Source organism: Schistocerca cancellata, chromosome 10 (assembly GCF_023864275.1).
Source record: "Schistocerca cancellata isolate TAMUIC-IGC-003103 chromosome 10, iqSchCanc2.1, whole genome shotgun sequence".
Taxonomy (NCBI): Eukaryota; Metazoa; Arthropoda; class Insecta; order Orthoptera; family Acrididae; genus Schistocerca; species Schistocerca cancellata.
Window position 1 is genome coordinate 44,189,408 of NC_064635.1, and position 20,650 is coordinate 44,210,057.

A 20,650-nucleotide genomic window follows, 5' to 3' on the forward strand; every position below is an offset into this window, starting at 1 on the left:
CAAACTCAAGTGGCAGACTCTGCAAGAGAGGCGCTCTGCGTCGCGGTGTAGCTTGCTCGCCATGTTTCGAGAGGGTGTGTTTCTGGATGAGGTACCGAATATATTGCTTCCCCCTACTTATACCTCCGAGGAGATCACGAATGTAAAATTAGAGAGATTAGAGCGCGCACGGAGGCTTTCAGACAGTCGTTTTTCCCGCGAACCATACGCGACTGGAACAGGAAAGGGAGGTAATGACAGTGGCACGTAAAGTGCCCTCCGCCACACACCGTTGGGTGGCTTGCGGAGTATAAATGTAGATGTAGATGTATGATTACCGTGGACGGCAATAAATGCTCTGCAACGTGCATCCATGCCCGCCTCATGGTCTTTAAGAAATTCGTGTCTTAACGGCGTTTCATACACCAGCGTGGTTGACAGTCGCTAGATGTTGTTTATTGCATTTGTACGTGCCGCGGTAGGTCTCCACAAGTATCACAGACTTTTTCGTTTGGATTTAAATTAGGGAAACGGGCATGCCAGTTAATATCCCGAACGTTGTCTCGTTACAAGGACTTCCCCATCTCCGCTGTTCGATGTGCACGATCAAGCATAGAAATGAAGTGAGCGGCGAATGCACCCTTCGAAAGACACACAGGGGAAGGTGCTTAGGATTACAATAACGTTGACCGATGAGTATACAGGCTCAATGCTATGGAGGTCAGTACAACCGTGCATTATCGTGCCTCCTCACACCATAACCAGGACCGTCAAAACTTTCATGTTAGACAATGTACTTTGGTGCATTACATGTACCACCTCTCACCGTTTGAGGGCTCGTCCATCTTCACCGAACACTGACATAAAAGGAGGTAGTGGCCATAGTTTGTAATAAAATACACTTACGAGCCAAGGAAATTGGTACCTCGACTAATGTCTGAAATAGTCCTTGAGTGAACTGACACAATGAATCCTGCAAGGGCTGTCCATAAATCCGTAAGAGTACGATGGGTCTGAGAACCGCATGTAATCCGAGAAATGCTCAGTAATGTTCATGGTTCAAATGGTTCAAATGGCTCTGAGCACTATGGGATTTAACATCTATGGTCATCAGTCCCCTAGAACTTAGAACTAACCTAAGGACATCACACACATCCATGCCCGAGGTAGGATTCGAACCTGCGAGCGTAACAGTCGCGCGGCTCCGGACTGAGCGCCTAGAAACGCTAGACCACCGCGGCCGGCAGTAATGTTCATGTTTGGCGAGGTTGGTGGACAGCGTAAGAGTTTAAACTCAGAAGTCTTCATGGAGCCACTCTGCAGCAATTCTGGACGTGTGGGGTGTCGCATTGACCTGCTGGAATTCCTCAAGTCCGCCGGGCTGCACAATGAACATAAATGGATGCAGGTGATCAGACAGTATGCTTACGTAAGTGTCACCATGTCGTACCGACACTTATCAGGGGTCCCACATCACTCCAACTGCACACGCCCCAAACCATTCCAGAGCCTCCACCAGCTTGAACAGAACCCTGCTGACTTGCAGGGTCCACTGATTCATGAGATTGTCTCCATTTTATTTTTATTTATTTACACGTCAAGTTCCGTAGAACCAAATTGAGGAGCAAATCTCCAAAATCATGGAACGTGTCAATACATCAAATTACAACATAAAAGTAATAACAGGTAAAAATAAATGTTCATGAACCAGAAAAAAGTCAGTCCATAAGTTTAAGTAAATAGAATCAACTATACAATAAGAATCAGCTTAATTTTTCAAGGAGTTACCCATGAGGAAACTACTCAGTTTCGATTTGAAACCGCGTGGACTACTGCTAAAATTTTTTAATTCGTGTGGTAGCTCATTGAAAATGGATGAAGCAGTATACTGCACACCTTTTTGAACAAGAGTTAAGGAAATCCGATCCAAATGCAGGTTTGATTTCTGCCAAGTATTAACCGAGTGAAAGCAGCATATTCTTGGGAATAAACTAATATTTGTAACAACAAACGACAGTAAGGAATATACATATTGAGAGGCCAATGTCAAAATACCCAGACTCGTGAACAGGGGTCGACAAGAGGTTCGTGAACTTACACCGCTTATTGCCCAAACCACCCGTTTTTGAGTCAAAAATATCCTTTTAGAATGGGAAGAGCTGTCCCAAAGTATAATACTATACGGCATAAGCGAATGAAAATAAGTAGACTAATTTTCGTGTCGAAAGATCACTCACTTCTGATAACGTTTGAATAGTAAAATTGGCAGTATTAAGTCTTTGAACAAGATAGTGAGCGTGGGCTTTGCACGACAACTTACTATCTATCTGAACACCTAGAAATACACGTCCATTCGCTCGATAGAATTTGAAAAGAAACTTGCCAGACTTGGCAACTTGTTTCCAGTCATCAACAGTCCATTGTCGGAGTTGATGGGTCCAGGTGAGGTGTAAAGCTTTGTGTTGTGCAATCATCAAAGGTACACGAGTGGGCCTTCGGCTCCGAAAACCCATATCGATGATGTTTCGTTGAATGGTTCGCACGTTAATGATGGCCCAGCATTGAAATCCGCAGCAATTTTCGGTTTGCACTTCTGTGAACGACTCTATTCTGTCGTTGTTGATCCCATTCTTTCAGGACCTTTGTCCGGCTACAGCGATGTCGGAGATTTGATGTTTTAGCGTATTCCTGATATTCCCAGTACACTCGTGAAATTGTTGTATGGGAAAATCCCCACTTCATCACTACCTCGGACATGCTGTGTCCCATTGCTCGTGCTTTGTAACATTGAGTTCAAAGTCACTTAAATCTTGATAACCTGCCACTGTAGCAGCAGTAACAAATGCGTAAGACACCTGTCTTATACAGGTGTTGCGAACCGCAGCGCCGTATTCTGCCCGTTTACATTATCTCTGTAATTGAATACAAATACAGGGTGTTTCAAAAATGACCGGTATATCTGAAACGGCAATAAAAACTAAACGAGCAGCGATAGAAATACACCATTTGTTGCAATATGCTTGGGACAACAGTACATTTTCAGGCGGAGAAACTTTCGAAATTACAGTAGTTACAATTTTCAACAACAGATGGCGCTGCAAGTGATGTGAAAGATATAGAAGACAACGCAGTCTGTGGGTGCGCCATTTTGTACGTCGTCTTTCTGCTGTAAGCGTGTGCTGTTCACAATGTGCAAGTGTGCTGTAGACAACATGGTTTATTCCTTAGAACAGAGGATTTTTCTGGTGTTGGAATTCCACCGCCTAGAACACAGTGTTGTTGCAACAAGACGAAGTTTTCAATGGAGGTTTAATGTAACCAAAGGACCAAAAAGCGATACAATAAAGGATCTGTTTGAAAAATTTCAACGGACTGGGAACGTGACGGATGAACGTGCTGGAAAGGTAGGGCGACCGCGTACGGCAACCACAGAGAGCAACGCGCAGCTAGTGCAGCAGGTGATCCGACAGCGGCCTCGGGTTTCCGTTCGCCGTGTTGCAGCTGCGGTCCAAATGACGCCAACGTCCACGTATCGTCTCATGCGCCAGAGTTTACACCTCTATCCATACAAAATTCAAACGCGGCAACCCCTCAGCGCCGCTACCATTGCTGCACGAGAGACATTCGCTAACGATATAGTGCACAGGATTGATGACGGCGATATGCATGTGGGCAGCATTTGGTTTACTGACGAAGCTTATTTTTACCTGGACGCCTTCGTCAATAAACAGAACTGGCGCATATGGGGAACCGAAAAGCCCCATGTTGCAGTCCCATCGTCCCTGCATCCTCAAAAAGTACTGGTCTGGGCCGCCATTTCTTCCAAGGGAATCATTGGCCCATTTTTCAGATCCGAAACGATTACTGCATCACGCTATCTGGACATTCTTCGTGAATTTGTGGCGGTACAAACTGCCTCAGACGACACTGCGAACACCTCGTGGTTTATGCAAGATGGTGCCCGGCCACATCGCACGGCCGACGTCTTTAATTTCCTGAATGAATGTTTCGATGATCGTGTGATTGCTTTGGGCTATCCGAAACATACAGGAGGCGGCGTGGATTGGCCTCCCTATTCGCCAGACATGAACCCCTGTGACTTCTTTCTGTGGGGACACTTGAAAGACCAGGTGTACCGCCAGAATCCAGAAACAATTGAACAGCTGAAGCAGTACATCTCATCTGCATGTGAAGCCATTCCGCCAGACACGTTGTCAAAGGTTTCGGGTAATTTCATTCAGAGACTACGCCATATTATTGCTACGCATGGTGGATATGTGGAAAATATCATACTATAGAGTTTCCCAGACCGCAGTGCTATCTGTTGTTGAAAATTGTAACTACTGTAATTTCGAAAGTTTGTCCGCCTGAAAATGTACTGTTGTCCCAAGCATATTGCAACAAACGGTGTATTTCTATCGCTGCTCGTTTAGTTTTTGTTGCCGTTTCAAATATACCGGTCATTTTTGAAACACCCTGTACCTGTACCCGTTTCTTTGGCGCTTTACAGTACACACCAGCATTCGCTAATGCAGATGTTTTTAGTAGATTGCTCTTGGGGAACCAGTGTTCATGATTAAGTGCACATATGCGTACTGGGCTCGTAGCGAGTTCAAGTCTGAACGCACACATGAGTCGTGCACAGGACTAGTCAGCTAGTACTTCCAAAGAAGTAATAGCGAGAATGAGATTATCACTCTGCAGCCGAGTGTGCGCTCATATGGAACTTTCTGGCAGATTAAAACTGTGTGCCGGACCGAGACTCGAACTCGGGACCTTTGCCTTTTGTAGGAAAGTGCTCTATCAACTTTATTACTTTTTTTTGCATCTGCTCGGGGAGGACGTCGTAAGATATCCGTTAAGTTCGTTGTTGATCCATTAACTCAGTTTTTTTTATTACAGAGGGTAGCTAACCCTCTGACCAAACACGCTGAGCTACCGTGCCGGCACCAACTGAGCTACCCAAGCACGACTCACGCCCCGTCCTCACAGCTTTACATCTGCCAGTACCTCGTCTCCTACTTTCCAAACTTTACAGAAGCTTCTGTAAAGTTGGGAAGGTTGGAGAGGAGTTCCTCGCAGAAGTAAAGCTGTGAGGACGGGGCGTGAGTCGTGCTTGGGTAGCTCAGTTGGTAGAGCACTTGCCCGCGAAAGGCAAAGGTTCCGAGTTCGAGTCTCGGTCCGGTACACAATTTTTAACTTGCCAGGAAGTTTCAAGTAGTAGCTAGCTTTCAACATTAATACTACTCATCCATACTGAAAAATTCGGCACGATAAGCATTAGCCCCTAGGAGATTAAAATTAACGTCACGGACAGCAACTAAAGAAAGCAAAAGTAGTTAGTCCGGCACTGCTATTAACTAAAAGTGTAGACTACGCGCTAGTAATGTTTCACAAAACTAAAAGGTGAAGACATATCGCTGCATGTCATTTAGATGGATGGTGAAATGTTTATTTAAAGACAGATACTGGCGGAAAGCTGTCGCTCGTATGCATAATCGTTCAGCACCAGAGCAGGCTCAGCTATCTCGTATTACGAATCAGGCAGTGGCTGCGGAGTGGGAAACTGGTTTGAAACTTGAACGCTGCGATCAACTACTGGTATTGCAGCTGGTCTCCACGTCTTAGCGGCATGGTAGCGGCGTTACTGTTACCTTGTCAAGTTGCTACAAAACTCGGATACAGTCCTGCACATTATGTCACTCCTTATCCTTCCCAATGCGTTGACAGAATTCACTTATCCCACGCAGCCAAACAATATTGACGTTGAGATACGTCAATGTGTACTTTTTGGCATACAATTCGAGGTTCCTTCAGTAATAACAACGCCCTTGGATGAACGTAATTTGGTTCCTGTCGTTTCCTCCAAGGCGGCAGGTTCACAGGTACAAAATATGTCTGAGGCGATAACTTTTTTCGGTCATTTCTCTTCTTATTGGTTTGATGAAGCGCTGCACACATTCCTCTCCTGTGCCAATCTCTTCGTCTCAGAGTAACACGTCCACCCAACTCCCTCAATTACTTGTTACATACATTCCAATCTCTCACTTCCCTACCGGCCGAAGTGGCCGTGGGGTTCTAGGCGCTGCAGTCTGGAACCGCGTGACCGCTACGGTCGCAGGTTCGAATCCTGCTCGGACATGGATGTGTGTGATGTCCTTAGGTTAGTTAGGTTTAACTGGTTCTAAGTTCTAGGGGACTAATGACCTCAAAAGTTGAGTCCCCTTAGTGCTCAGAGCCATTTGAACCATTTCTCACTTCCCTAACATTTTCATTCTTGACAGCTCACTCTAGAACGATGGAAGTTGTTTCCACATGTTTCAACACGTGTCTTACATTATTCTTATCATTGTTCCTCTCTCGTCCGGTTTTACGGAGATTCACCATAAAACCACTAATATTTGGAACATAATCCACAGAAACATTTTTTAGCGGACAAGTTCCCATCATCTGGTCGTCTTAGTTAATCCTACATAAAATGCATTTCAAAAGCACTCATCGTAATAGTATCAAAACAAATGGAATTATTCAGAAGTTCGCGTCTTACTTTCAAAATGGCAACACCAGATTCCCTGCTCTGCTTATCCATATTACTGAATTCCCTCCAAAGCGTCGGTTCTGTGAAGCGGTAAACTCTTGCATCAGCCGCCTCTCCATGCACCGCAAGTTCGTAAACATGTGTAGGACTCTAAAGGACTTTATTGTGCCAACATGCACATTCAAAAGATGTTACAAATTACGGGGAGGGACACGATATTAATGGTTATCTTTGCCATATCGTCCACATTTATCGCACTAACGCCTGTATTAAAAAAGATTTAAAAATCATTGAAGAAGGCATTACCATTCTCACCAGTTTGTATACTTAATACGTTATCAAACTTAAGCCAGCTGATTGACTTTTCCTTTTACTATCCACGTGTATCACCTCCTCTTGTGTGGCTTTCAGGCGGTGACTAGTCTTCTATACACTGAAGCGCCAAAGAACCTGATGTAGGCATGCGTATTAAAATACAGATATATGTAAACAGGCAGAATATGACGATGCTGACGGCAACGCCTGTACAAGACAAATATCTGGCGCAGATGTTGGATCGGTTACTGCTGCTACAATGACAGTTTACGAAGATTTAAGTGAGTTAGGACGTGGTGTTATAACCGGTAGCGTCACCGAGGTAGCGATGATTTTCCCGTATGGCCATTTCACGAGTGTACCGTGAATATCAGGAACCCGGTAAAACATCATGTGTCCGACATCGCTGAAGCCGGAAAAGATTCTGTATGAACGGGACCAAGAACGACTCGAGAGAATCGTTCAACGTAACAGAAGTGCAACCCAACGAATGAAGGCTTTCACGGCAGGTGTTGTCATCACTTAGCATTTCCGGGCTGAGATGCCGTGGTCCATACATAAGACTCTCCCCTGACGTTACGCCTTCGACTGCGGAAGGCGTTCTCCGCATGTTGATTGATGAGAACTGCAACCCTGCCGCCAATTGCTGCAGGCTTCAATGCTGGGCGGTCAGCAAGTGTCAGCGAGCGAACTACCCATTAAACGTCATAGATATGGGCTTTCGGAGCCAAAGGCCCACTCGTGTACCCTTGATGACTGCTTGACACAAAGCTATACACCTTCCCTGGGCCCGTTAACACCAACACACAGTGGATGACTGGAAACCTGTTGTGTGGTTGCACGAGTCTCGTTTCAAATTGTATCGAGCGGATGGACGTGTATGGCTATGGAGACAACCACACGAGTCCATGGACACTGCACGTCAGCAGGGGATTTTTCAAGCCGGTGAAGACTTTGAAATGGTGTAGGACGTGTGCAGTTGGAGTGGTATGGGGACCCTGATACGTCTAGATACGTCTCTCACAGTTGGACACGTACGAAAGCACCCTATCTGATCACCTGTATCCATTCATGACCCTTCTGCATTCCGACGGACTTCCAATTTCAGATGGACAATGCTACGCTTCACACGTCCGGAATTGCTGCAGAGTGTCTCGAGTAACACTCTTCTGAGTTTAAATTCTTCCGCTGGATACCAGACTCCCCAGACATGAACATTGCAACGTGCTGCTGCTCAGAAGAGATCTTCAGCCCCTCACACTCTTGTAGATTTATGGTCAGCCCTGCAGGATTCATTGTGTCAATTTTCTCCAGTACTATTTCAGACATTAGTCGAGTCCATGCCACGTGTTGCGGCATTTCTGCGTGCCCGCGGGGGCCCTACACGATCGTAGGCAGGTGTACCACTTCCTTTAGCTCTTCAGTGCGCATGTATGGCAAGTACCGATCGCTGATGGATGTCCGGTCTGAAAGCGTCTGCGCACACCTTGTTCCTTATCGAAAATTTTTTACCGGTTTGCACCATAACAGTTCGCTTTATCGCTTTACACCGTTTTTTTTTTTAAATATGACTGTTCAAATTTACTTACCTGTTGCCAATTTCAAGATGAAAACTACATACCATCAAGTTTTTTCTGTGACCCACAATTGAAGGTTTTATAGCCGAAAAATGTGTTTATGTGCTATAACGACGTTGTATCGTTACCTCTGATCCGTCAGATGGACGCTATCAGAATTGCTGAACAATGACATTTGTGGAGTCTGGTGAGCACCATTGCTTTCGAGCAGCGTCGTTGTCATGAAGTGCGCCATGTCTGTTTGAGCAACCACGGTTTGTCGCCCACTACTTTAAACAATTCAGTCTCCCTCCAAACTGTGATTCTTCTGAGGAGATGGTGTGCAAGGGGACGGCACATCAACGTACAGCACCAGCCCCACTTGCTACTTTATTTCGTTTCCACTGCAGTTCATTGCCTTCACTCTGAATCAGCTTGTCTACCTGATACATATGGTGGACCGCTTGTAACGTAGTGGGAAAGTGGGAACAGACGAGAAACCTCTACTGTATAATATGGAATCAACTCCAGTGCCGTCATAATGCCATATAACTCGCCATGAAATGTGTAAAATGCTCCAGACAGTGTGCTTGGTAAATCCTGTCAGGAAACCAGCTGGATAACAGAGTGCACTGGTTTTCTGGCACCCATCCGTATGCACAACGAATGGCGAACCGCACAACAGTTTTCAACTGCTGAATTTTATGTAATCCTTAATCAGAAGTATTCCTGTAAATTGTACCGGAACACAAATTTCGTCTTTTCGTTACGAATTCGTCCACTTTGGTGGATCGGCTCTCGTAATTATAATAAATCGTTAAGATTATAAATGAAAAGGAACTCGAAAAGTTCCTGAACGAGCTACTTTTAAATTTTTACGTGATACTCTAATATAAAGAGGTTGGAACTTAAATAGTGCAAGACTGTGGTTGAGACAGTAAGCAATGGAATCTACTATTGTCGCCGATAGCACACGTTGTTTACATAAGTATCTTACCTCCGAGCAAATTGACTCGCCCGGCCCACGTCAACGGAGTGTGCACAATCGAGGGAAACACAGTCACTTGTTCAAATGGCTCTGAGCACTATGGGACTTAACATCTGAGGTCATCAGTCCCCTAGACTTAGAACTACTTACACATAACTAACTTAAGGACATCACACACATCCATGCCCGAGGCAGGATTCGAACCTGCGACCGTAGAAGCAGCGCGGTTCCGGACTGAAGCGCCTAGAACCGCTTGGCCACAACGGCCGGCTCAGTCACTTGTGATCTAGCGGTCTAACGTAACAGTGTCACTGTGTTATCGAAACAGGATCCACGTATTGATTGGCGACTCCATGTTGTCTTGTGCACTACGACCAGATAACAGGTATACTTGAAAAAAGAGACAGCATTGGTCGTATATTGTTTACTGTCGCAAAATCGGTTTTCTGTCACTGAGTGACCATCTTCAGTGCTATATTGTATAACTTAAATTAGGATGCACTGTTGTCACTAAGCTTACGGCAATCACTAGTCTATGTGTAGCTTGTGAGCTCTGCAAGATCCATGTACTAATTTTTATTTACATGACAAACCCTATTTTCAGGGCTATATTTTAATTTGGACTAATGGATCTATGCAGATATTTGTAAGAACGACGATGATACATCATTCCATATTAATGTAATACTGCCGCCTTCTGAAGAAGACAGATTTAAATCTGTCGAAACCTAGGTAAAGATTTCTTTATCCATTGCAACTGGTCGGCTGTTTTTAGTCTTATTACGTGGAACCGTTGCTGTTGCGCAGCTATGTTTAAAATACTAACATTTATTCTTCATAACGCGACCTGAACTTGCACCAAAAGATTGTCCGAAGTGACAGGGACCGGCGGAAGGCATAAGAAGTATTCAGAAATGGCGAAAGGTCATGCACGCATTGAGGAACGCAACCTGAATTTTGCATGGCGCGATGGTGTCCGTTGCCGGACCTAGCCAATCGCGCGAAAAACAAGCGGGAATGCTCTGAACCGACAGAAGCTGCAGTACTGGATAATGATGGAAAACTATATCGTACTGACTTACTCTGAGGTATGTAAAATTCTCTTGCCACTACTGGTGCATTCAGATTCACTCAGTCAGAAATTCGAGGAAAGGTGGAGAAAGGGATGAGGTTGCTGATAACGAATTGAAATAATATGTCGCTCCAACGTATTCTTTCCCCAAGTACTTTGACAACAGAACGGTTTCTGTGAGACATAGGAATAAGCTAGAAAGATATGATATTTGGAAGAAATATGGAAAGTGGATAGTACAGATGAATGATAAAAATTAGGTGGACTGATGACGTGATGAGGAGGTTCTGCGCAGAATCGGAGAGGAAAGATATACAGGGTGATCAAAAAGTTAGTATAAATTTGAAAACTGAATAAATCACGGAATAACGCAGATAGAGAGGTACAAATTGACACACATGCTTGGATTGACATGGGGTTTTATTAGAACCAAAAACAAAATGCAAAAGTTCAAATAATGTCCGACAGGTGGCGCTTCATCTGATCAGAATAGCAATAATTAGCATAGCAAAGTAAGGCCAAACAAAGATGATGTTCTTTACAGGAAATGCTCAATATGTCCACCACCATTCCTCAACAATTGCTTTTAGTCGAGGAATAATGTTTTGAACAGCACTGTAAAGCATGTCCAGAGTTATGGTGAGGCATTGGCGTCGGGTGTTGTCTTTCAGCATCCCTAGAGATGTCGGTCGATCACGATACACTTACGACATCAGGTAACCCCAAAGCGAATAATTGCACGGACTGAGGTCTGGGGACCTGGGAGGCAAAGCATGACGAAAGTGGCGGCTGAGCACACGATCATAACCAAACGACGCGCGCAAGAGATCTTTCACGCGTCTAGCAATGTGGGGTGGAGTGCCAGGCCGCATCGTACGTTCCGGCAAGTGTTTATCAGCCAGGGGATTCTGTAACATATCGGCCTACCTCTCACCCGTCACGGTAGCAGTTAGCGCCATCTGTCGGACATTTTGTGAACTTTTTTTTCTTTGGTTCTAACAAAACCCCATGTCATTCCAAGCATGTGTGTCAATTTTTACCTCTCTATCTACATTATTCGGTGGTTTAGTAAGTTTTCAAATTTATACTGAGTTTTTGATCACCCTGTATGTGGAGAACACTGACAAGGTTACGGAACAGGATGATAGAACAGCTGTTAAGACGTCAAGGAATGACTTCCACGGCACTGGAGGGAGCTGTAGAGAGCAAAAACTGTAGAGGAAGACAGAGTTAGGAATACATTGAGCAAATGATGCGGGTGCAGTTAAAAGTGCTACACTGAGATGAGAAGGTTGGCGTAGGAGTGGAATTCGTGGCGGGTCGCATCAAGATAGAAAACTGATGACTCAAAAAAAATAAATAAATAAATAAATAAATAAATAAAATAAAATAAAATAAAAAAAGACGGCGGGGGAAGCGGAAGCGGGTGATAACAGATCCCTGTCAACACCTGCGGCGGGATTCGTTATATATTATCAGCCACGTGTGACTCCTTGGTTCAAATGGCTCTGAGCGCTCACTCTTTAGTAAGTAGTGCCGTGAAAACCTGACTGTTGAAAAGACCATTATCCTCCAAGCATTTAGGATCTCTTTGACACAAGCCTTTTGGGCTTCTCCGGACTGAAAGAGGAGGGCACAAGTCTGTGAGGCACGATTCGAAAATTAGTTAGGTGCTTCAAAAAAAGCAAAAATATACGAACGTCATCCAAAATCAGGTCTGGACAATTGCTACGGTTACTGGCCCACAGTGGATGACACTTCTTGTCACTATCGGCATGTCAGTATCAGCACTGTAAAAGTACAACTAAGTCAATGTGCATAAAATGCAAACAATATTTCTGTCTTCCAAACGGGATGGATTAGTTCAAGATCTTTTACATAACGGAAGGAGTCTGCATCGTGTCGTTATACCGCAAAAGTTATAAATTCGTTGTGGCTATTCATTTTTATGCAGTAAAATGTAAGCTATGTACAGTTTAGTATTTTGATATCGTTTCCGTAGGGTACTAGTAACATAAAAAAGAGTATGATACAAGCAGCTTTCTTTCATTAATGACGCACCAAGTACCAACGATGATGCATTAAGTCAAAGAAAAGTTAAGCTGAAATAAAAGCTGGCTCCTATGATTCTTCATGTGCTTTTCCCGTTAAATTTTACAGAAATACATGTTTCCTGGTTGCAAAGGGGTACGTGTATAAAAATCCTACGAGTGCGATGTTCTGACTTAGGGAGAAATAGCAACCAAATTTCGTACCAGTTATTCCTGCCTTGGGTCACATCACTGCTGTTGCTATCGTTTTTCGATATCTACATCTGTTACCTCATCCCACGTTTTGCTGCGTGGTGGAGGCTATATCTGCTAGATACGTGAACAGCGCGTCGCCAAGAAAGTCTGCGATAAAGTTCCGTAAGTCCTCTGATTTTTTTGTTCTGTTCATGGTCATTTCGCTACATATACGCGGTAGGAAGTAAATACCTTGCCCACCTCCTTTCTGAAGCTACGTTCTTCGAACTTCCACAGTAAACCTCCCTGTGATGCAAAACTTGCCTGTTGCAGCGTCTGCCACTAAAGTTTAGCAGTTCATGGAGTAATTCGGTAATGCTCGCAGGCCGACTAAACAGATCCGTAACGAAACACTCCGCTCTTCGTTTGGTTAAAAAATGGCTATAAGCACTATGGGACTTAACGTCTAAGGTCATCAGTCCCCTAGAACTTACGAGGTGCATTCAAGTTCTAAGGCCTCCGATTTTTTTTCTCCGGACTGGAAAGAGATAGAAACATGCGCATTGTTTTAAAATGAGGCCGCGTTCGTTGTCAATATGTCCCAGAGATGGCAGCACCGTACGGCAGATGGAATTTTACCGCCAGCGGCGAGAACGAGAACTGTTTTAAATACTTAAAATGGCGACATTTCCTTACTTGAAGAGCGTGCAATCATTCGTTTTCTGAATTTGCGTGGTGTGAAACCAATTGAAATTCATCGACAGTTGAAGGAGACATGTGGTGATGGAGTTATGGATGTGTCGAAAGTGCGTTCGTGGGTGCGACAGTTTAATGAAGGCAGAACATTGTGTGACAACAAACCGAAACAACCTCGGGCTCGCACAAGCCGGTCTGACGACATGATCGAGAAAGTGGAGAGAATTGTTTTGGGGGATCGCCGAATGACTGTTGAACAGATCGCCTCCAGAGTTGGCATTTCTGTGGGTTCTGTGCACACAATCCTGCATGACGACCTGCAAATGCGAAAAGTGTCATCCAGGTGGGTGCCACGAATGCTGACGGACGACCACACGGCTGCCCGGGTGGCATGTTGCCAAGCAATGTTGACGCTTAACGACAGCATGAATGGGACTTTCTTTTCGTCGGTTGTGACAATGGATGAGATGTGGAAGCCATTTTTCAATCCAGAAACAAAGCGCCAGTCAGCTCAATGGAAGCACACAGATTCACCGCCACTAAAAAAGTTTCGGGTAACCGCCAGTGCTGAAAAAATGATGATGTCCATGTTCTGGGACAGCGAGTGCGTAATCCTTACCCACTGCGTTCCAAAGGGCACTACGGTAACAGGCGCATTCTACGAAAATGTTTTGAAGAACAAACTCCTTCCTGCACTGCAACAAAAACGTCCGGGAAGGGCTGCGCGTGTGCTGTTTCACCAAGACAACGCACCCGCACATCGAGCTAACGTTATGCAACAGTTTCTTCGTGATAACAACTTTGAAGTGATTCCTCATGCTCCCTACTCACCTGACCTGGCTCCTAGTGACTTGTGGCTTTTTCCAACAATGAAAGACACTCCGTGGCCGCACATTCACCAGCCGTGCTGCTATTGCCTCGGCGATTTTCCAGTGGTCAAAACTGACACCTAAAGAAGCCTTCGCCGCTGCCATGGCTGAATCATGGCGTCAGCGTTGTGAAAAATGTGTACGTCGGCAGGGCGATTACGTCGAGATGTAACGCCAGTTTCATCGATTTCGGGTGACTAGTTAATTAGAAAAAAAAATCGGAGGCATTAGAACTTGAATGCACCTCGTAGAACTACTTAAACCTAACTAACCTAAGGACTTTGCAAAAACAGACATAATGTCTTATGGGATAACAGCAATCAGTCTTGATTGCAATTTTTTTATTATTATTCATATGACCGGTTTCGGTTCATTCAGAACCATCTTCAGATCTGATATTTCAGTTACAGGCATGCATGTGACGTAGTATGTGAAAGTTGCTGGATTTGGATGGGTTACTCCTGTAACTGAAATATCAGATCTGAAGATAATTCTGAATGAACCGAAACCGTCACATAGCATGCGACGTAGCATGTGAAAGTTGCTGGATTTGGACGGGTTACTCCTGTAACTGAAATATCAGATCTGAAGATGGTTCTGAATGAACCGAAACCGGTCATATGAACAATAATAAAAAAATTGCAATCAAGACGGATTTTAAGTAACATAACCTAAGGACATCACACACATCCATGGCCGAGGCAGGATTCGAACCTGCGTCCGTAGCGGTCGCGCGGTTCCAGACTGTAGCGCCTAGAACCGCTCGGCCACTCCGGCCGGCGTCTGACTCCTCTTGGATAGCATTGACCGCCTACGGACAGCTGACGAGACAACCACTGGCAGATTCCACGGCAGCCGGTGAGGTGCAGCGGCCACACCCGGCGCCGCCCAGGCGCTGTCTCGCGTGTCGGAGGCCGCTTTTAAGTGGGCGGCGACAAAGCGCTATACGGTGGCTGCCGTGCGGTGCGGTGTTGGGTAATCGGCGCAACCGGTTCCGGGTGCTGGGAGAGACCGGCGGGTCACAAACACACACACACACATTGCGTGGCTGGCGGCTGTCCAGCTCACAGGACAGGAGAACGTCTGGCTGGACGATCCAGTTATGTCTGCGAGCGGATGGCAGGGGCGTAGTTGCCACAGCCGCCTCGCCTTCCAGACCGGTTTCCCTCTCAGTCTGGGGCGGTTGATGCGTAATGCGCGGCACTACTGGGTCAGTCTTCGCAGCACCGGAAACTGTGATGGTGACGTCATACTATCGGCAACATCACTCGTACTGATTGGATATCATATTCGGCAAAAGTGGGGTGCCGTCATTCGCAAAGAGGTGGGACAAAATATGAGAACGGTAAAAATACATCAGGAATTCTTCCAATCCATATGTGTCATACAGCAAACCAGTGGTTAATAGTATTGGTTAAAAACAGTCTTGATTGCAATTCTCGTTTTTTTCCTTTTTCAACGACGCGTTTCGCCTTATTTAGACATCTTCAGGTTATCTTTTCTAGACGGACGAGAGAGACACCAAGATCTGCATAACGCGTTCCCGTTCACAAGAGCGAGTAACATTATAAGATGGGGGCTCAGGTAGCAAGCATAATGCACCACAGCGTCGTGTGAACGGGAACGCGTTATGCAGATCTTGGTGCTCTCGCGTCCATATAGAAAAGATAACCTGAAGATGCCTAAATAAGGCGAAACGCGTCATTGAAAAATAAAAAAAAAAAACAGAATTGCAATCAAGTCTGTCCTTAACCCATACTATAAATACACTACTACATTTAACAAGATCTAAGTAAACCGCTCGCTTCCAGTCGTGTGTGATTGGATAAATACAAGTCCTGTATGGCTTCCAAGGGAATCTTATACCTTTATTCCTCCAAAATGGATGGAGATGGATAGAGATCACGTACCCTTGTCTCCAAAGTAGACCACAAAGGATTATGGTACAGTGTTATGGTGGCCAGCGAAGATGCGACAAACCTCGTCTTCACAAGCCAGCCCTGGACGATGCGAGTTGTGTGAACGGGATCCCTGTCCTCTTGCAACACAAGTGTCACCAGAGGGGAACGAACATCGCACCATGGGATCGATTTTACCAGCCAGACACATAATCATTGGCAGTAGTGCAACCCTGCAGTGAAAAATGTGGCCGACAGAGTACCACGATAAGGCTACCCAAACCGTCACCTAATCCCTGCCATGTCTCACTCTTGGGACGTAAACTCGAGCAGAATTTGGAATCAATGTACAAGAAGACTCATCCAATTAAATGACTTTCTTCCATTGCTCCATAGCCCAGTGAAACGCCCTGACTAACCTGCAGGACAGGACAGATAGAATAAATTGTGGAAAGGGGCCAAAATAAGGGGCTGTCGGTTACACTCAAACATACAACTTTATAGTTTGATCAAAGATTTCAAGATTCCAAAAAAAAAAAAATTTATCATACAACTTTAACCTTTGGGACTTAATTACCGACTGAAAGCCACTTTAATTTAAAAACGGCAGAAGGCCAACAACTTAAAGCAGAAACATAATAAGAAATTTAAAAGGCAAGCCTTCCCTTAAAACAGTTCTTTAGTTAGGCTGAATTAAACAAATTCAAATCGGCTGAAGGCCGAACACTAAATACACTCCTGGAAATGGAAAAAAAAACACATTGACACCGGTGTGTCAGACCCACCATACTTGCTCCGGAGACTGCGAGAGGGCTATACAAGGAATGATCACACGCACGGCACAGCGGACACACCAGGAACCGCGGTGTTGGCCGTCGAATGGCGCTACCTGCGCAGCATTTGTGCACCGCCGCCGTCAGTGTCAGTTTGCCGTGGCATACGGAGCTCCATCGCAGTCTTTAACACTGGTAGCATGCCGCGACAGCGTGGACGTGAACCATATGTGCAGTTGACGGACTTTGAGCGAGGGCGTATAGTGGGCATGCGGGAGGCCGGGTGGACGTACCGCCGAATTGCTCAACACGTGGGGCGTGAGGTCTCCACAGTACATCGATGTTGTCGCCAGTGGTCGGCGGAAGATGCACGTGCCCGTCGACCTGGGACCGGACCGCAGCGACGCACGGATGCACGCCAAGACCGTAGGATCCTACGCAGTGCCGTAGGGGACCGCACCGCCACTTCCCAGCAAATTAGGGACACTGTTGCTCCTGGGGTATCGGCGAGGACCATTCGCAACCGTCTCCATGAAGCTGGGCTACGGTCCCGCACACCGTTAGGCCGTCTTCCGCTCACGCCCCAACATCGTGCAGCCCGCCTCCAGTGGCGTCGCGACAGGCGTGAATGGAGGGACGAATGGAGACGTGTCGTCTTCAGCGATGAGAGTCGCTTCTGCCTTGGTGCCAATGATGGTCGTATGCGTGTTTGGCGCCGTGCAGGTGAGCGCCACAATCAGGACTGCATACGACCGAGGCACACAGGGCCAACACCCGGCATCATGGTGTGGGGAGCGATCTCCTACACTGGCCGTACACCACTGGTGATCGTCGAAGGGACACTGAATAGTACACGGTACATCCAAACCGTCATCGAACCCATCGTTCTACCATTCCTAGACCGGCAAGGGAACCTGCTGTTCCAACAGGACAATGCACGTCCGCATGTATCCCGTGCCACCCAACGTGCTCTAGAAGGTGTAAGTCAACTACCCTGGCCAGCAAGATCTCCGGATCTGTCCCCCATTGAGCATGTTTAGGACTGGATGAAGCGTCGTCTCACACGGTCTGCACGTCCAGCACGACCGCTGGTCCAACTGAGGCGCCAGGTGGAAATGGCATGGCAAGCCGTTCCACAGGACTACATCCAGCATCTCTAAGATCGTCTCCATGGGAGAATAGCAGCCTGCATTGCTGCGAAAGGTGGATATACACTGTACTAGTGCCGACATTGTGCATGCTCTGTTGCCTGTGTCTATGTGCCTGTGGTTCTGTCAGTGTGATCATGTGATGTATCTGATCCCAGGAATGTGTCAATAAAGTTTCCCCTTCCTGGGACAATGAATTCACGGTGTTCTTATATCAATTTCCAGGAGTGTAATATCTTTTTAAATAACAGAGTCCTTACGTGAAATTTCTGTAATTTAGGTTGAAGACCTTAATAACAAACAACTGAAACTCAAACTGGCTGATGGCCGAAGACTTAAAAATTCTAAAACGTTTTTAAATGCCACAGGGCTTACGTGAAACAGTACTTTAAACTAGGTTGAAGGCCTTAAGAGTAAAACAACTCTAATTTAAAACACAAACCGGCTAGAAGCCATACATGTACCACTAACAAGAACAAATTTAAAGAAAGGCAGTACACACAAGGGCGCTCAGATGTTCGAGGGTCGGCCTGTAATTCAAACACTAACGCTCGCTTAGGTGAGACTGGCTGTCGGGTCAACCACTCAGGATCCGACGACATACCAACCAACCGGCAATCAGCGCACCCGCCGACATAACCACTTCACCTGACCAGGGCACAACAGGGAGTTCAACGGAACAACGTAGATGATAATGGCGCCCACCACCAATCATAAAGTGAGCTGTCAAACTAAAAAAAAACCATCCTGGACAGCAATAACACGATGAGGAAACTACACTGCCTGAAATTTACGTTAACGCCCAGGGCAGGTAACCGGAACGTTAACGGCCTCAAGGCAGGAGATTCTTGAGGTGCACTTCAATTCGCCGGCCGGAGTGGCCGAGCGGTTCTAGGCGCTACAGTATGGAACCATGCGACCGCTACGGTCACAGGTTCGAATCCTGCCTCGGGCATGGATGCGTGTGATGTCCTTAGGTTAGTAAGGTTTAAGTAGTTCTAAGTTCTAGAGGACTGATGACCGCAGAAGTCAAGTCCCATAGTGCTCAGAGCCATTTGAACCATTTTTAGCACTTCAAGTCAAATAACCGAATACAGTGAAACTCCACCGGAGGGTGGCTAGAATTTTCCAACTTGAAAACGAAGTTGTTGCTCTCTGGAATATCCTAACAGCCGACAACGAACTCCAAAATACACAATGTGAACAGTCTTGACTTGAAGGTAGGTTAAATCGAAACTCAACTTTCGTGTCCAGGGTCGGTGAGCCTCAGACCTCGTAGCAATGGGAACAGCGAAACTGACCCTTAACATAGACAAATGTAATGTATTGCGAATAGATAGAAAGAAGGATCCTTTATTGTATGATTATATGATAACGGAACAAACACTGGTAGCAGTTACTTCTGTAAAATATTTGGGAGTATGCGTGCGGAACGATTTGAAGTGGAATGATCATATATAATTAATTGTTGGTAAGGCGGGTACCAGGTTGAGATTCATTGGGAGAGTCCTTAGAAAATGTAGTCCATCAATAAAGGAGGTGGCTTACAAAACACTCGTTCGACCTATACTTGAGTATTGCTCATCAGTGTGGGATCCGTACCAGATCGGGTTGACGGAGGAGATAGAGAAGATTCAAAGAAGAGCGGCGCGTTTCGTCACAGGGTTATTTGGTAACCGTGATAGCGTTACGGAGATGTTTAACAAACTCAAGTGGCAGACTCTGCAAGAGAGGCGCTCTGCATCGCGGTGTAGCTTGCTCGCCAGGTTTCGAGAGGGTGCGTTTCTGGATGAGGTATCGAATATATTGCTTCCCCCTACTTATACCTCCCGAGGAGATCACGAATGTAAAATTAGAGAGATTAGAGCGCGCACAGAGGCTTTCAGACAGTCGTTCTTCCCGCGAACCATACGCGACTGGAACAGGAAAGGGAGGTAATGACAGTGGCACGTAAAATGCCCTCCGCCACACACCGTTGGGTGGCTTGCGGAGTATAAATGTAGATGTAGATGTAGATGTAGAAACACTCTCCGACAAAGAGATCGCCAGCGGGCCGCAGCCAAACTACGCCCTTCCGAGAATTCCTCACTACTCCACGTCAACCGACCGACTCCTCAGAACCAGTACGCCGACAACATTCAAAATAATTCGTCAGTCAAAATCGCACGAACTACACAAAGTTTCAATGACACTTGCACGGAGAACCAGACAATGCTAACGGCAGTGACGGCACAAGAACAGGGACGAATCACGAGTCGGCACACACAGCCGATCCATAAGAGATCGCCGGCCAAATACACGTCGTCCGGCAAGACGACCGACCGACGACCAACCAGAGTCGTCGCCACTCCAATCATGTGTGTCGGCAGCCGTCGGGCGAGTCATGGCGGTCCGGACCTCACTGCTGCCGCGCCCCGACTGAACTTGTGCCGCGTGCCAACTCACTGCCAGGTCAGAACTAACTGTTGGCGCGTTCCAACCCTCTGGACGACACACAACGACCAGGAAGTAATAGCAGTCCTGCAAAGATAATACAGCAGTGCCTACATCAATAAGCGCAGTACGTTGTCCTCGATGGAGAGTTTTCATCGGA